The sequence below is a fragment of the Pinus tabuliformis genome, chromosome J (assembly GCF_031772625.1).
Source record: "Pinus tabuliformis cultivar Carrire ecotype Pingquan chromosome J, CPIR1, whole genome shotgun sequence".
In the NCBI taxonomy this organism is placed as follows: Eukaryota; Viridiplantae; Streptophyta; class Pinopsida; order Pinales; family Pinaceae; genus Pinus; species Pinus tabuliformis.
In genome coordinates, this window is record NC_142295.1 from 86,142,688 (window position 1) to 86,157,158 (window position 14,471).

Here is a 14,471-nt window from a genome sequence, read left to right on the forward strand (position 1 = left end):
AGTTTTGACAGACGATGACTATGCCATGAGTGCACACGCACCACGTGAGAAGAAGTGGGGAGACATCGAGCTGTAGTCAGGCGGACTACAGGCGATAAGGGGCAGGATCCTCGAGGTACCCAGCCTCTTGGATTAGACCTTGCTACAGGAGCCCCGACAAGGAGTAGCAGGACTGGCTGATGTGGGTAAAGACGGATGTGGATGGAGCAGCAGAGAGAGCTACAATGCAGGAGTCCCGAGATAGCACAGAGCTAGCAGGCTACAGCAGTGCGAGAGGCACAGGAGTGTTGCACCAGTGCAGGAAGGCACAGAGAGGTGTGCAACGGTGCGAGATGCAAGGAGTTGTTGCAACAGCGTAGAGGTCAGAGAGGGAGCACTTGTCAGCGACAAAGGGAGCTTCAACATCAATGGGTGTTTCTAGCCCAACAGGGAGGTCAGTTGGGAGATCAGTTAATTACTTCTCAGTAACTGAGTTGCAGTGCAGCAGTGGTAGCACGATGCAACATGATGAGAGGAGGTGCAGTGCAGATGCAGCGCTGGGAGAAAGGACCAACAGCAGCACGGATGCAGAGGGAGCTGTCGTACAGATGCAGCAGTGGAAGTGGCAGAACCATGGGCAGCAGTATAGGATGCGGCAGTGCAGAGGATGTTGGGCAGAAAGGCCTAGCATCAGCGCAGGTACCGATGCCGGACGATCAGAGTAATACTCAATGAGGAGTATTGCTAGAGCACAGTGGTCGCTAAAAGGGAGTGTTGATTTGGGGTGGCATCGGATGTGCTCTAGCCACGAAATTTGGTGGAGAGGTTGGGGCACATGAGATCTCCAATACCCAGAAAGGGTTTGAGCAGATTCTAAACATATTAGGAGATATTAAAATAATTAATATTTTTAATGGAGTCCCTAAATCTAAACTTAGGGAAAATAAAATATTAATATTTATTAATATGAATCTGTGTTAGAGTGGTCTAAAACACATGGATCAAGCCAGATCTAATCTTAGCTGTTGATTAGGGACTTAATCTTGGCCGTTGAGATGTCAATAGAAAAAGTATAAGAGGAGGCTTGAGGGTCACTTGGAGAGTACACCAGATGATTAGTCATTCTATTCTCTAGAGCGGGGTTTGCTAAGAGAGATAGAATCAGTGATCGGGAGAGCAGCTGAGGGGCATTGAGTACAAAGGAACAAAGAAGGTAGAGATTGTGCTAGGAGAGCAGCGCAGCAGCCAAAGAGGGTGATGCAGAGCCACCAAGGGCTCACGCAAGGCCACGCAGAGGCAGCCAAGTGCTGCACAGAGCACCGGAGGGGCCAGCGCAACTAACGCAGAGGCTCCTAGAGCTGATGCAGGGCCTCCTGGGGCTAACGCAAGCCAAGAAAGGCTGACACAGGGCCAGCGTGAGACAGGGGCTAAAGCAGTCCAGATTGGGCAGACGCTGGGGTTGCAGGAGCAGTTTTGTGCTAAGGAGTTACCGGAAGGGTTTTCCTGGGTTTCAGCCAGGAGATTTCTCTTAAACTGTGAGGTATAGCTGCTAAGGAAATTCTCTGTTGGGTAGGCCAGTTTCGGCACCCAGATTGTACTCTGATATTGCTTAATAAGAAAACCCTCAGATCGTTGCACCGGTTTTCCCGAATTGGGTTTTTCTGGGGACATTGGTCCAAAAATAATGGTGTCATGTGGTGTGTTTGTTCTTGTTTCTTTTAGTTGCTGATCTGTAATATGTTGAGCATGCACTGGTATTTATTTTCAGTATTTACTTTGTAAATAACTTGTTAAAGAAAAATAACAAGTAGGTAGGAATAAATCAGAGAAAGTGCATGAAGGGTTTCTAACTAAGTAAACTTAGAAACTTCAACATAGTGGACTACATCATGATTTCAGCCAACAACTTTGAAAAAAACTCAAATTCTCAATTCGAGAATGCCATGGGGAGTTGATGTCAAATCAATGTTGAAAATATCGGTATCGGCAAAATATCGGCTAGGGTCCAGAAAACATCTTATCCGCAATATCGGCGAAAATATCAGCAAAATATCGGCGAATATCGGCAAACATAAAAAATGCATAATATATTCATTTTTTTCAGATTTTTTAAAGATATAAAGCAATAACATGAAATAAACACATTGGCACATAAATATGAAGAAAGCACTAATATATATGATGTAGTGGATGTAAAATAAAAATGATACATCAAAGGCGATACAAAATCCTACTGATCCCTGATAATTGTCCAATCAAGGACTCAAATGTGGAGAACCAATACAAAATAACATCACATATATAAAAGTATCTCATCATCATGAGTTATATGTAGCAAAACAAATAAAACTAGCAGCTATCTATCTGAAATCAGTGCCCTCTCCCCCTTTTACGGGAAAACATGATGGGTTGTTTTCCAGGCCTGCCCCTAGCAGTAGAAGGCCCTGCCCCTACACCTAATGTCAAATAATGATTGTTGGGTATGGAGTTGTGCTCTCCTATATCTATAGCAGATGGTGTTGATGTGCTCTCCTCCTCCTACTCCTCCTCCTCGTGCTGCTCCTCCCCCGAGTCCTCCTCCTCTTGTTGCCCCTGTTCTAATGGTTCCTCTGGCTCTAACCATGCAAGTGACTCCTCCAAGATGGGCACCTCAAACTCCACCCTCCACCGAGACAAAACATGAATATTATCTAAGGAAATGACATCTGGATCCATTGGTGTTTCTATTTGCTTCACTCGAAGTCAGATATTGTAATGCACATACACTAAATCATTGAGGCATGAGAACTCCAACCTGTAAGAGTGTCAAAAAAACTAATGAGTCTTGACACTTGGGGGTCATAAATTAAAATTACAATAAATGTAATTGCTTAACTAAAGGCTGAAGCTCAAATTTATACCTGTTGCGCTTTTTGAGTGTATTTTCTCAAATACACTCCAATTGTGCTCACACCCTGAAGAGCTACATGTTTGACTCAGGATTCTTATGACCAATTTTTGCAAATTTGGTGCCCTTGCACCATAGCTTCGCCACCAAATATCTACAACAAAATAAAGAAATAAAAAAGTCAAAAACCTAAAACATAATTAAACTTTCAAATGAAAGTTACATAATTGAATTTTAAAAATCTACAATTATAAATAAGTAAATTGAAATTCTAAATTGAATATTCTAATGAGTGATGACTTGTCACTTACGCAGCATGAAGAGGGTCATTTCCCTAATAGCATCATCAAAGCCAAATAGGCCAACACAATCCCGATAAAACTGTATCTCGCGATTGATTTTGCTACGAAGCTCAGGATTAGGTACCATCCTCTGAATACAAGAATGGAACCCTTCCATCACCTCGCCATCAAAATCAAAGGCGCATTTGTATGAAAATGCAGGGTTGAGGAAGAGTGTTGCTGCATGAATGGGTCAATGAAGCATCCCTGTCCACTGACTATCAATCACATCCCATAACATCATATGTCTATCATATGTCTGCATAATAAGAACGAATGGCCTCCTTGGCCCTATCCATGGCCTCATACAAATAAGCCATTGCAGGCTTGTCCCCATCTACCAATCTTAGAACCTTTACGATAGGTTCCCTAACTGAGCACACTTCTTCTACTCCCTGCCAAAATGTGTCAGTGTACACCATTTGTACAATGGCCCTCCCGTCCTATCTCTTGTTGTATCTACAATCACGCCACTCATCAGAAATAAACATTTGCTTCAACTCAAACTGGCATCGAAGCAAAGACTGAAGAGTAATAAAGTTGGTGGCAAAATGTGTGATTGTAGGATGCTGCAACTCCTTGTTTCTAGTGTATGTCCTCATGAGGCTAAGAACAAAAGCATAGTTATATATAAACTTGTGGGCATTCCTAGGCATATCAATCACCTCCTTGATGAAGGAGAGTTTCCCCATATACTTAAGCAACAAATCAATACAATGTGCTGCACACGGAGTCCAAAACAATGTGCAGTGCCTCTTCATAAGCATCATGTCAGCAGATACATAATTAGTTGCATTATCTGTTATGACTTGCACCACATTCTGCACACCAATCTCCCGAATGAACCCATCTAACAACTCACATATCATTGTTGCATCTTTTATATGTGTTGATGCATCCACTGATTTAACAAACATGGTACCGTTAAGACAATGTACCAAGAAATTTAGAAGGGTCCTACCCTTCCTATCTGTCCAACTATCAGACATCACTGTGCATCCAGAGACTACCCATGTTTGTTTCAACTCTGCCAATCTAGAGTTGATGTCCTGCTTTTCTGCTTGAAGGATTGGCCCCCACAACTCCTCATATGTAACACTTTTGTAACCTGGGCCCACAACAGCGATAGCATCACACATTCACTGCCAAAATGGATTGGTTTTAATGATGCTGAGAGGTAAGTCACTCCAAAAAAAGACACCTCCCCATAATTCTATCTGCTTCTTGCTTCTCCCTTTTTTTAGCAGCTGATTTATGGAAGGTTGTGCTCCATGCTTTGTTCGTGGAACAAAATGATGACTTCCCACTCCCAGTAACATTAGCACTAGCAGGTGATGCTGTGGAGCCCCTCCCACTACCCTCAGCCTCAAAATCAGAAGAAGATATCCCAAAAGATCTCCCTGCACGTTCAGCCTTGTTTCTTTCTGCCTCTTCCTTCTTTCTGTCTTTTTCATTGATTGCTTCAAGAGCTTTTTGTATAAGCTCCGCACTAGAAACCGTGTTAAAATTTGGGTACCAGAGGACAAGTAGTTCCCTCAGGCTTCGATCTTTGGCCTAGGGAAAATTGTCCAAATTTATTTGTACTTTTCTCCTAAAGTGACTTTATAAGTGGTAAAGTCAATTTAATTTAAAAGTGACTTTATAAGTGGTAAAGTTACATTCTAATTTAAAGGTGACTTTATTAAAGTCAATGAAGAATTAGAAAGTGAAAAAGTGACTATGGAAATAAAAGGCTAAGTGGGTCTTTATTTAAGTGGGTGAGTTAAAAAATAGAAAGTGAGAATTAAATGCACATTTATTCTCATCCCTACATCTAAATGAATCTCACCCATTAGATCTTAGGGTAACCCAAAAAGTCATTTAGAGAGTAAAAGGAGAAAAGAGAAAAAGATCAATTCATTTTTTCATGAGCATTTGAGAGAAAGAGAAGAGAGAGCAAGGAGAAAATTTATGAGCAATGAGGAAGTGAAGGAGAGCAGCAAGAAGACATTTCAGCAAATTTGGGCAGCAGCATTTATTGGCACGCATCCCAAGGCAAAACTGTACAGCAAGAGAAAGGCACAAAAATCAAGGAAGAGGGATAGCAGCAAGGGCACAAATTTTGAGGCAAGTTTTGGCACGATTTTCGAGGCAAACATACTGCTGAAATTCGTACGATCCATACAGTCCATACAGCAGGTTCTATGCACAATTTTCGAGGCAGACCATACAACATTTAATGTTGTTTTATTGATGGAAAAAAATTGTTTTGGCAGTTTGCTGATTGGCAGGATTTTCGAGGTGGAGTTCAAGCACAGAAATCGAGATAAGTTGTAATTTGTGGTCACTGGAATTTTTACTGTGTATTTCAGTTTCTCTATAAAAGCATTTTCAAAAATAAAGAAGAGCTCTCAAACTGGTTTTCCCCAAGAGTTGTAGGGGGGTTTTTCCAGGGTCACATTGACCAAAAATCACTGTGTTATTTTTTGTGTGGCTGCCATAATTTTGCTGTGTTTTATTTCTGCAATTTCAGCAGTTGTAAAATCTCTAAATTTGTGTTTACAGAAAATATTGTCATTTCCAGATTTTAGAATTTTTATCATGCTTGGATTAAAACTAAATGCATGGAGTGATAAGGAAAACTGATAACCGGAGTGGGGGTTGAAATTTTTCAAACCGTACAAAGCCCAACATCATGTCTAGGGAGTCTAGCTAGATGTTATTTCAATCGTGTAACCCCTCCTATCATCTTGGTCCCACACAATTTGCATGATAGACATGCCTGATTTGTCCCATCATCAGACTCCCCATACTCCGAAAATGGATCCAAGGCTTTTGGCATATTTGTAGTGAACTAATTCAAAACTAGGGCACCAAAAAAACAAAAATTTGGCATTAAACACCCATACACAAAAAATAATAAGTAATAACCACCCCATTTTAAAAAATATTGTTTTACTACATTATTTGCAATGTGAATGAAAAATGGCAATAAGAGGGTGCATAAGAAAGTTAAAAAAAGAAATGAAGCTTGTTGTCCAAATATGGAGAAAACCCCTACAATGGCTCATGGGCATGAAAATCATAGCAAATAGAAAAAACAAAAGGCAAAGAGGAAAGCAAGCATAACCCTAAATCTATGAAAAATTCAATAACATAGGGGTTTTTAAGAACATACCTGTTAATGGAAGAAATGAAGTTTGTTTCACTATTCTTCAATCTTTGATCCACAAAAAATTATTAGTTGATGGTGATAATGCCTGTTTGATCCTCAATCCCTCCTTGACAAACACCACAAAGCTCTTCCCCTTCCTTCTCCAAGACTCAGAAACCAAAATGAGCAAATGAAATTACCAAAATCGCTTTTTCTAGCTGCAGCCTAGCCTGCCCGGCGATTTTTTGGGTCGTCGCATGATATTTTGCCGAAATATCAGCGATATTTCAAAAATATCGCAATATTTTCAGGCAAGGAAATATCGCGATATTTTCTCGGCGATATTTCAGCTTGCCGAAAATATCACGATATTTCAGAATATCGCCGATATTTCGGCGATATTATCAACACTATGTCAAATCATAACCCACTTTACATAAAACTTCAATGCCTTAAAGGAACACCAAAACATCAATAGCATGATTAAAGAGACAGAGATTAGCAATAGCGAAAATTCAAAGAAAATCAAAATGGAAATTGGAAAGTTAATCTTTAACTTTGACTTTATGGGAGCAACAAGAAGCAAACACAAAAGTTGTAGGGAGTTGATGTAGTGAATGAAGGGGCGAGGACATACGAAAGTCTACAACAACTTTCCGATAAACCTTTCGTTTGACACAAAGTGAGGTAAAAGAAGCATACAGGAAAAATTAAAAACAATAAGAACCTCTCCTTGTACAAATGATTAGTTAAATACGAAAAACTGAAGTTTGTGAAGATTAGAGTGAATGAGTTGCTCATTATGGCAACAAAGAACCCCAAAGTATTCCGTAGAGACTTGCAAAGGTGAAAGTAAGACCACGCAATGATATAATTCTATTGCTCGTAATAGGAAGAAAGAACCCCAAAGCATTTTGTAGAGACTTGCAAAGGTGAAAGAAAGAATGGGAAATGATATAATGCTATACTAATAGCAGCCATATACAAAAGGACTCTATGAAATCCCATCCACAAGGAGAAAACCGCCAAAAAACACGATGGAAGAGCTATTTTTTACAAAGGAGGATTGGAAGATGCAACCAAAATATTGGTTGTGTTACCCACCAAAATGGGTAACCCTATAGGAGAAAACTTTTCTCCTATTCTTGCCAGCCAGCCGGTCAGCCACATAGCCAGCAGCCCCTGACAGCCATCACTAGCTGATAAATATGTGGTATATCTCTGCCACTTGCATCAGCCATTTGTTTCTCACCCATCCTGCATGAGCACATAGACGAAGGTGGGCTTCCATTCAAAAGGTACTTTGGTCATTTTGCTACTCACATCAACAGGAAACAGATCTGGAAATCAAAAGCACCTGACAAGACTTGAAAATTATTATGGCTAGTTTTGAGAAATAAGGCATTGACATGGGAAGTTATCTAGAAAAGGTGTAGACAGGGTCCAAAGATATGTATGCTATGTAGAAGGGAGGAAGAAAATATATCTCAGTTGGTTAAAATGTCCTTGTGCTCAGCAGACCTTAAAAGTATCAGAACAGATCACTGGTATTTCAAATACATGGAATGGTGAGACAGTGGAGGAAAGTTTGAAGCAGTGGTTGAATAAAAAGGAATTGAAAGAACTCAGAGGTTTACCATGCCTAACAATCTGGGGAATATGGCTGGCTCGGAACTCTGAAATCTTCGAAGACAAATATATTCCCGCTTTTCAAGTGTTCACACACACTAGGGCGAAACCTTCAAGTGAAACATTCCTCAGGAATTTTTTGACAGAGATAGGTAGGGTCCACCTGAATTTAGCAGTGGCTGGAGGAGTTATGTTTCTTCATGACTCTCAACATGTGAAGTTTAAAGCAGGCCTTGGGCCTGAGTCCAATAACTATGCCGAATTTCAGGCTCTGAGATTATTGCTTCAGGGTGTACTGGCTAGGAGTGTAAAGACCTATACAGATTTTTGGTGACTCCTCCCTTGTCATCAACTAGATGAATAATAGTGCTCAATTACATAATGTTCTGTTCAGACCTGTTGGAGACCGGTTACAGGAGGTAGCTTCCTCTTCTGATAGAATTTATTTTACTGATGTCTCCAGGAAATTGAATGAGAAAGCAGACAAAATCTCAAAGGAAGGTCAACAGACTACGGAAGGGTCCATGGCTGTGAAAGAATTATAGATATAGTCTCTGTCACTGCTCTGATCTCCATCTGAATGTGATAACTTGCTTATGTTCTCTTTATTTTTCTGTAGATGCTGGGTTTTCAACGTGTAGTTTGATTTAGAACGATAGGTCATTGTTGAAACTGTTGGGATAGCTCCTTTTTGCCTTTTGGTGGGTTTATGATGTATTTATGGGATTGAAAATATGGAACTGTAAATGGACTGTTCACAGATATGTTTGTTAGATATATATCAGCCGTCTTTTCTGGAGAGGAAATATTTGCGATTGAAGAGATCTAGGGTTACTAGACCATGCTTTTGCTTCCAAACTGGTGCAGCTCATTTCACTCTCACTTCGAATAGAAATTGTTTTCTTTTCTTTTTTTTCTTAATTCTTAATTCTTAATTGTTCTATATTGAAAACAGTACATATATTCAACTAAAACTTATGGTCCATTAATACGTATACACGATAAAGCATGCCTTGTAACTTTTTACCAGCAATGTCCATTTTTTCTTCGTAACTTTAAAATTGACATGCTCAATAGCATGTGTTTGTCCGTTTCTTCTTCATAAATTTATAATTAACAGTGCTGAATAGCATGTGTAAGCATATTTTTGTTTGCAGAGAAAATTTCCTCTGCTTGCATTGCAAAGACTATTATTATTATTGCGCTTGAGCTCATGATGCGACGGTCCGGGCGGTTCGTGTGCATGCCCTTGACTGCGATTGAGTCCTGCAGAGCTGCGGCTGCAGCATATTATGCTCCATGGAGATTTCAATGTCGGAATTTGATATTTTTTTTGATGTTATGCTCCAGGGAGACTTCAATGTCGGAATTTGATATTTTTTTGAATTTGATATTTTTTTGATGTGATCGCTGTCAGCATGTTCTGACACGCAATTGTACTAATATATGTAAAAAATGGTTCATAATGATTCTGTAAGGAACTAGCCCCTCCCATTTTAATAAAAATACTGCAGCATATTATGCTCCATGGAGACCCCGATGCCGGAATTTGATATTTGTTTTGATGTGACCGCTTTCAGCATGTTCTGACACTCAATTGTACTAATATATGTAAAAAAAACCATAATACTTCTGTAGGGAAGTAACCCCTCCCATTTAAAAAAAAAAAAAAACTCCTGATTGAAATGACCTAATAATAATAACTCCTGATTGAAATGACCTCATCCGATACCGCAAAGCAAAGTGTGCCTATTATATTATCAATATGAGATTATGATATTTTCAGGTTTCGGAGCTCGAAACTAAATAGATATTAAACCATTTCCAGCAACCATGCCTCCCACCCCCACAAAGAAAAAAAGAAATTTGTGTTTCACCTCTGCAAATTTAAAATTTCTACCCAAAATACAGAAAAACTTACCGCTGTAAGGTCCGGACTAAAGGATTTCCATACGCGTTTGGAGTCAAAAGGATCTCGATAATGTGTTGCAGGCATAAACTGTAAGAAAAGGAAAAAAATCATTAACAGGAGGGCTATAAACGGTGCAAATCGCCATGGCTCTGGAGGGTCATCTATATCAATATGCAGAGGCGCTGGTGCAGAATGTCTCCCTGACGTTGAAGATGTTGCAGAGCTCCGCCTTGAGGCTCCTCTTGCGCTCAAATGGGCATTGAATTCTGACATAGTGAAAGTTTTCAGGCTTTCTGGAGCGAAGAAAGCAGGGATGGTTCAAATCCTGCAAAGAATTTCACAAATAAATGAAAATGTCAGTTGACTTTGAATTTTTATTTTTATTTTTTAAATCCATTTAACATAGTCAACGTTTGTCCGTTTTGTGTGGAGGCTTACGAGCATCATCTATATGTCATTTTTTTGTTTGTCGCATTGTCAACTTGAGATTTTATATGTTTTTCTAAAGAAATTTAATAAAGAAAATAATTAAAATTTTGTTCTGTCCAAAAAGATGAGGTGTTAACAAAAGAAAATAATTAAAATTTTGTTCTGTCCAAAAAGATGAGGTGTTAACAAAATGTATGTCTTTCAAATTCAAGTTTTTCCTTAGTGTAACAAAGGCTTTTAAACAATGGAAATTTTTGGTAGGAATTTAAGAAAAAAAAAATGAATTTTTTGGAAATTTGAGTTATAGTTGTCAAGCTTCAAGATTTTGGGTGCTCCATAAGTTATGTTGAATCCATTTCCACCATTTAAAACAAAAACAATTCAAACACTTTCACAATTGGATTTCTTAAAAAAAATCTCACCATATTCTTGCAAGAATTTCGCCATCCAAGTGAAATTGTGGCCTTTCGTTAGACAATGTCCTTATCTTATGCATTTGCATTATATATTTTTGGGATTAATTTTCTTATCTTTAGTTTATTAAGTTTGGGATTTTATTAATTGAGTTTAATTCGGATAATGTGAAGTGTTAGCATCCTCGATGGGGGTGTTATTAATGATGTGATGGGTTTGTAGGAAGTTGTGCCCTCTTCCTCCCAAGTTTACCGATACATTTATGATACGTAGGCCATTGTAAGTAATAGCTTGTGAAAGCATGCAAGGTTACAAGTGGAGGCATCTTCTTTAAATGGCATTTACTAAGTTAATTTTGGAGTTTGAAGAGGTAAGTGTAAGTGGAGGTGAGGGCAGACCCTCGACCTCTAGTTGTTGGTTTGCAATCGCTTTCATAGTTTGTGATTTTTCCTTGAATAAAGAAACGATGTTGAAGTATTGCATCAGCGCTGGTATTTACTTTCTTAGGTGCGGCCTCAGTGTTTTTATTGTGCTGGTGAGAAAATTATTGCCTTTTGCTTATATCATTTCCCACTCTCAGGTCTTTAGTCAATGGTTTAATTGGTTAGTTTGACATGTGTGTTTGTTTGTTCTGTCGTGGTCAATTTTCATGTTCCTAGGAGTGTTTAATGGTAATTGGGCGTCTCTGAGTCCCAATTGTTATTAGATCCAGAATTATAAAGCGTATGTTAAGAGAGAGATTTTTATGTTGAGTTTCTGTCGAAATTTTTTGGGCCTTTTGCTAGTCAGCGGCACTACGCTAATAGTGCTTTGTATCTGTATCTTTGTGCCTTATCAATTCATCGGTAAGTCTCACCTTCTTCCAGAGCATTATAGAGTCATGTGTGTCGTGGTTCTGGGTTTTGGGGAATTTGATAATTTGTTGGATTTGGAACCTTTAGTTTGGCGATTGGGTGATGATTTAGTGGTCTTTAGGTCTGGTGAAAAAGGTGGTGGGTCTACTCCTTATTATTTTATAGGGCATGGGTCTTTCAGAAGTTGTCCCAAGTGTTTTCTCTTTGCAGTGTTAATGCCTCTAGGCAGAGAATGTGTAGTAGGCAAGATGGCGTAAGCAATTCTACTTTGGGGAGGAAGAGAGTTCGTTCTTTTGTAGATGATTCAATGGATACTCTCTTTGATACAGTACCTCCAAAGGTGAGGAAATAAATTCAAGTGTTGGAAATTCAAGATAGAGGAGTTCACCCATATCATTTAGATTCTAAATTGATTAGCAAAGATGCGAAATGGATTCTTGATCCTGACAAATCCAAGAGCAGGAAGCTACATTTCTTGAATTCTCTTGCTTCACATCAACAAATTTTAACCTTGTTGTGGTTGGTCGGCAAAGACAAACAAGTGGAAAATTACAATGTCTTCTCTTCTCTAAAGGACATTAAACACATGCTCCATAATCAAAGGGTTTGCTTGGGAAATATGGATTATCGCTTAGCTCATGTAGAGGGCTTTCTTGTAAGTGACTTTGCTTCTGGTGAGCTCACGAATCCATGGGTTCTAGTGCTTAGGCACCGACGACAATCTCCTCTTCAGACCATGACTAGAGATGGCAAGCTAACATGTTTTTTTGCAGTCAATTTTGGTCTGTCAAGCTGCTTTTATTTATGGCTTTGTGTGTTTATGGAAGACTCTGTGATTTGTGGATGGCTCCTTGTCCCTGTTGTCTCTCTAGGTTCTACATTTGAAAGATGTGGATATGGTTCTCTGATAAGATTTTTGATTTGGTTGTGGTTTTGTTTGCATTTCGTATGGCTCTGTGAGTTAATGGTTGATTTTGTGTTTTATGGATGGCTCTATTGGTTTCTATGCATTTGGAAGATAAGGATATGTAAAGTGGTGGCTTTGTGTGGACTTTCTACTTGTTATTCTCATCTTGAGGAACTTTGTTCCTGTTGCTATTTGGGTATTAAACTTGAACTATGATGATATGTGCCATTGGAAGAGTGTTTTGCTTTGGTTCGAAGGCATTGGGCCTTGTCTATAATTATGTCCTTGGAGGTGTGTTTTGCTTTGCTTTGGTTCATTGGTGTTGGTTCTTGTCTGGAACCTGGACTATGACGATATATGTTCTTGTAGGTGTATTTTGCTTTGGTGCGGGGACACTAGGTCTTCTCTTGGTTTTATTATGATGCATTATGTTCTTGAAGAGGGACAATGTGCTTAGTGGTCTCTCAATTTTGTAGGTTAAAGATTTGTGATCAAAAAAGTGTGTATTTTGTGCCCTGGTTTCATATTGTTCTTAATGTTTCTATTATGGAAATCGCCAATATTATGGTTGTGGTGTTATGCTTTATTGCACTCGATTGAGCATTTTGCTCTGTGGTTTTGTTGCACTTGCGTTTATGGGATATATCAGTCTTCTGGTATGTATTGTTGGGTGGGATTTGTAAGGAAACCTATGTTACTTTGTTTTGCCTATGAAATACAAATACTTTAATTTACAAAAAAAAACATGAAGGGTTAGCAAAATAAATATCTCGAAATTCAACATTTAAACTAAAAGAATGTTTTGAGCTTAATAAATTTGATTTGGGTTGTTGAAAGAAAGAAATCGTTATTTTTTTTTATTTAAATTCAAATCTCATTTATGAAATAATGGTTGGTTCTTCTCATGGGATGAGAAGTTAAATGTGAAAAATAAATAAAAAACAAAAGCATAAAATTGGCATATCCATTGATAATGCCCTCTAAATTAGTAGATGATTCATCCAATAACATAAAGTGATATTAAAAATACTACCCTAGATCCATCTTAACTTTGGATCTAACAAGCTCTGAAAGGAATCAAATCTCTAAACTTGAGGAAAGGTTTGCACCTCGAGAGATTTATTCCCTTTCAACGCCCTTGATAAAATATATATATAATAAATATTAATTATAATTATTAATTCTATTTTTTTATTTTATTTTTATTTTTATGTAATTTGATTATATATATATATATATATATATATATATATATATATATATATATATATATATTCTATTTTTTATTTTTTATTAATTTGACCCAGTCAAAATGTTTAGATAACATAACATAACAAGACATTACAACATCTCTTCCATACTAGGTTGGAGAGCGCCGCCAGGAGCAATAATGAGTATATTTCATTATCTAAAATATACTTATACTTACATGTTTTAATATGAAAAAATACCAGGAAGATAAAAGGAAGTTATAGTGGTAAAAAGGATATACCATTAACATATTGAGCACAATTTTTACCATGGAGAAACCCATGTAAGGTGAAAACTCCAACAATGAATAAGTATTGTGCCTTGTTATTTTATTCTCTAGTTATATGCGAGATAGAAAGAAATATTGGCTCATTATGTAGTAAATAGGCAATGATAGGTTGCTACAAGGTGCTTTTTTCCTCTTTCTTGATATGATATCTCACTCACTTGTAGTGCTCAACTATAGAATATAAAATCATTACAAGAGGATGGAACCTATTTCATCTCTTCTAGCTCAATTTATTTCCCTTACGGTTTAGTTTTTTACATGTCTTGATATCCACTAGGGTTAGAGTTAGGGCTTGCATCCCTCAACACCCAAAAAGGTTAGAGTTTTTAACACTCTGGAGTAATAGGCGTTGAAACGACATCCATTTGGCAATTTGGTGGTTAAATTGCTAATTCAAATTCCAGAGCACGTAACTTTCTCATGCAAACTCTGTTTTAGTACAAACT

At 38.1% G+C, this 14,471-nt stretch overlaps 1 pseudogene across 1 annotated transcript in view; it reads right to left on the reverse strand.

Moving 5' to 3' along the window:
- Positions 1 to 10,223, reverse strand: part of LOC149225637 (putative galacturonosyltransferase-like 10) — a 93,027-nt pseudogene extending 82,804 nt beyond the window's left edge. The window contains exon 1 of the transcript XR_016247683.1: positions 9,891 to 10,223. The product of XR_016247683.1 is annotated as a putative galacturonosyltransferase-like 10 (transcript). The remainder of the gene's footprint in view (positions 1 to 9,890) is intronic.
- Positions 10,224 to 14,471: the final 4,248 nt, after the last annotated feature.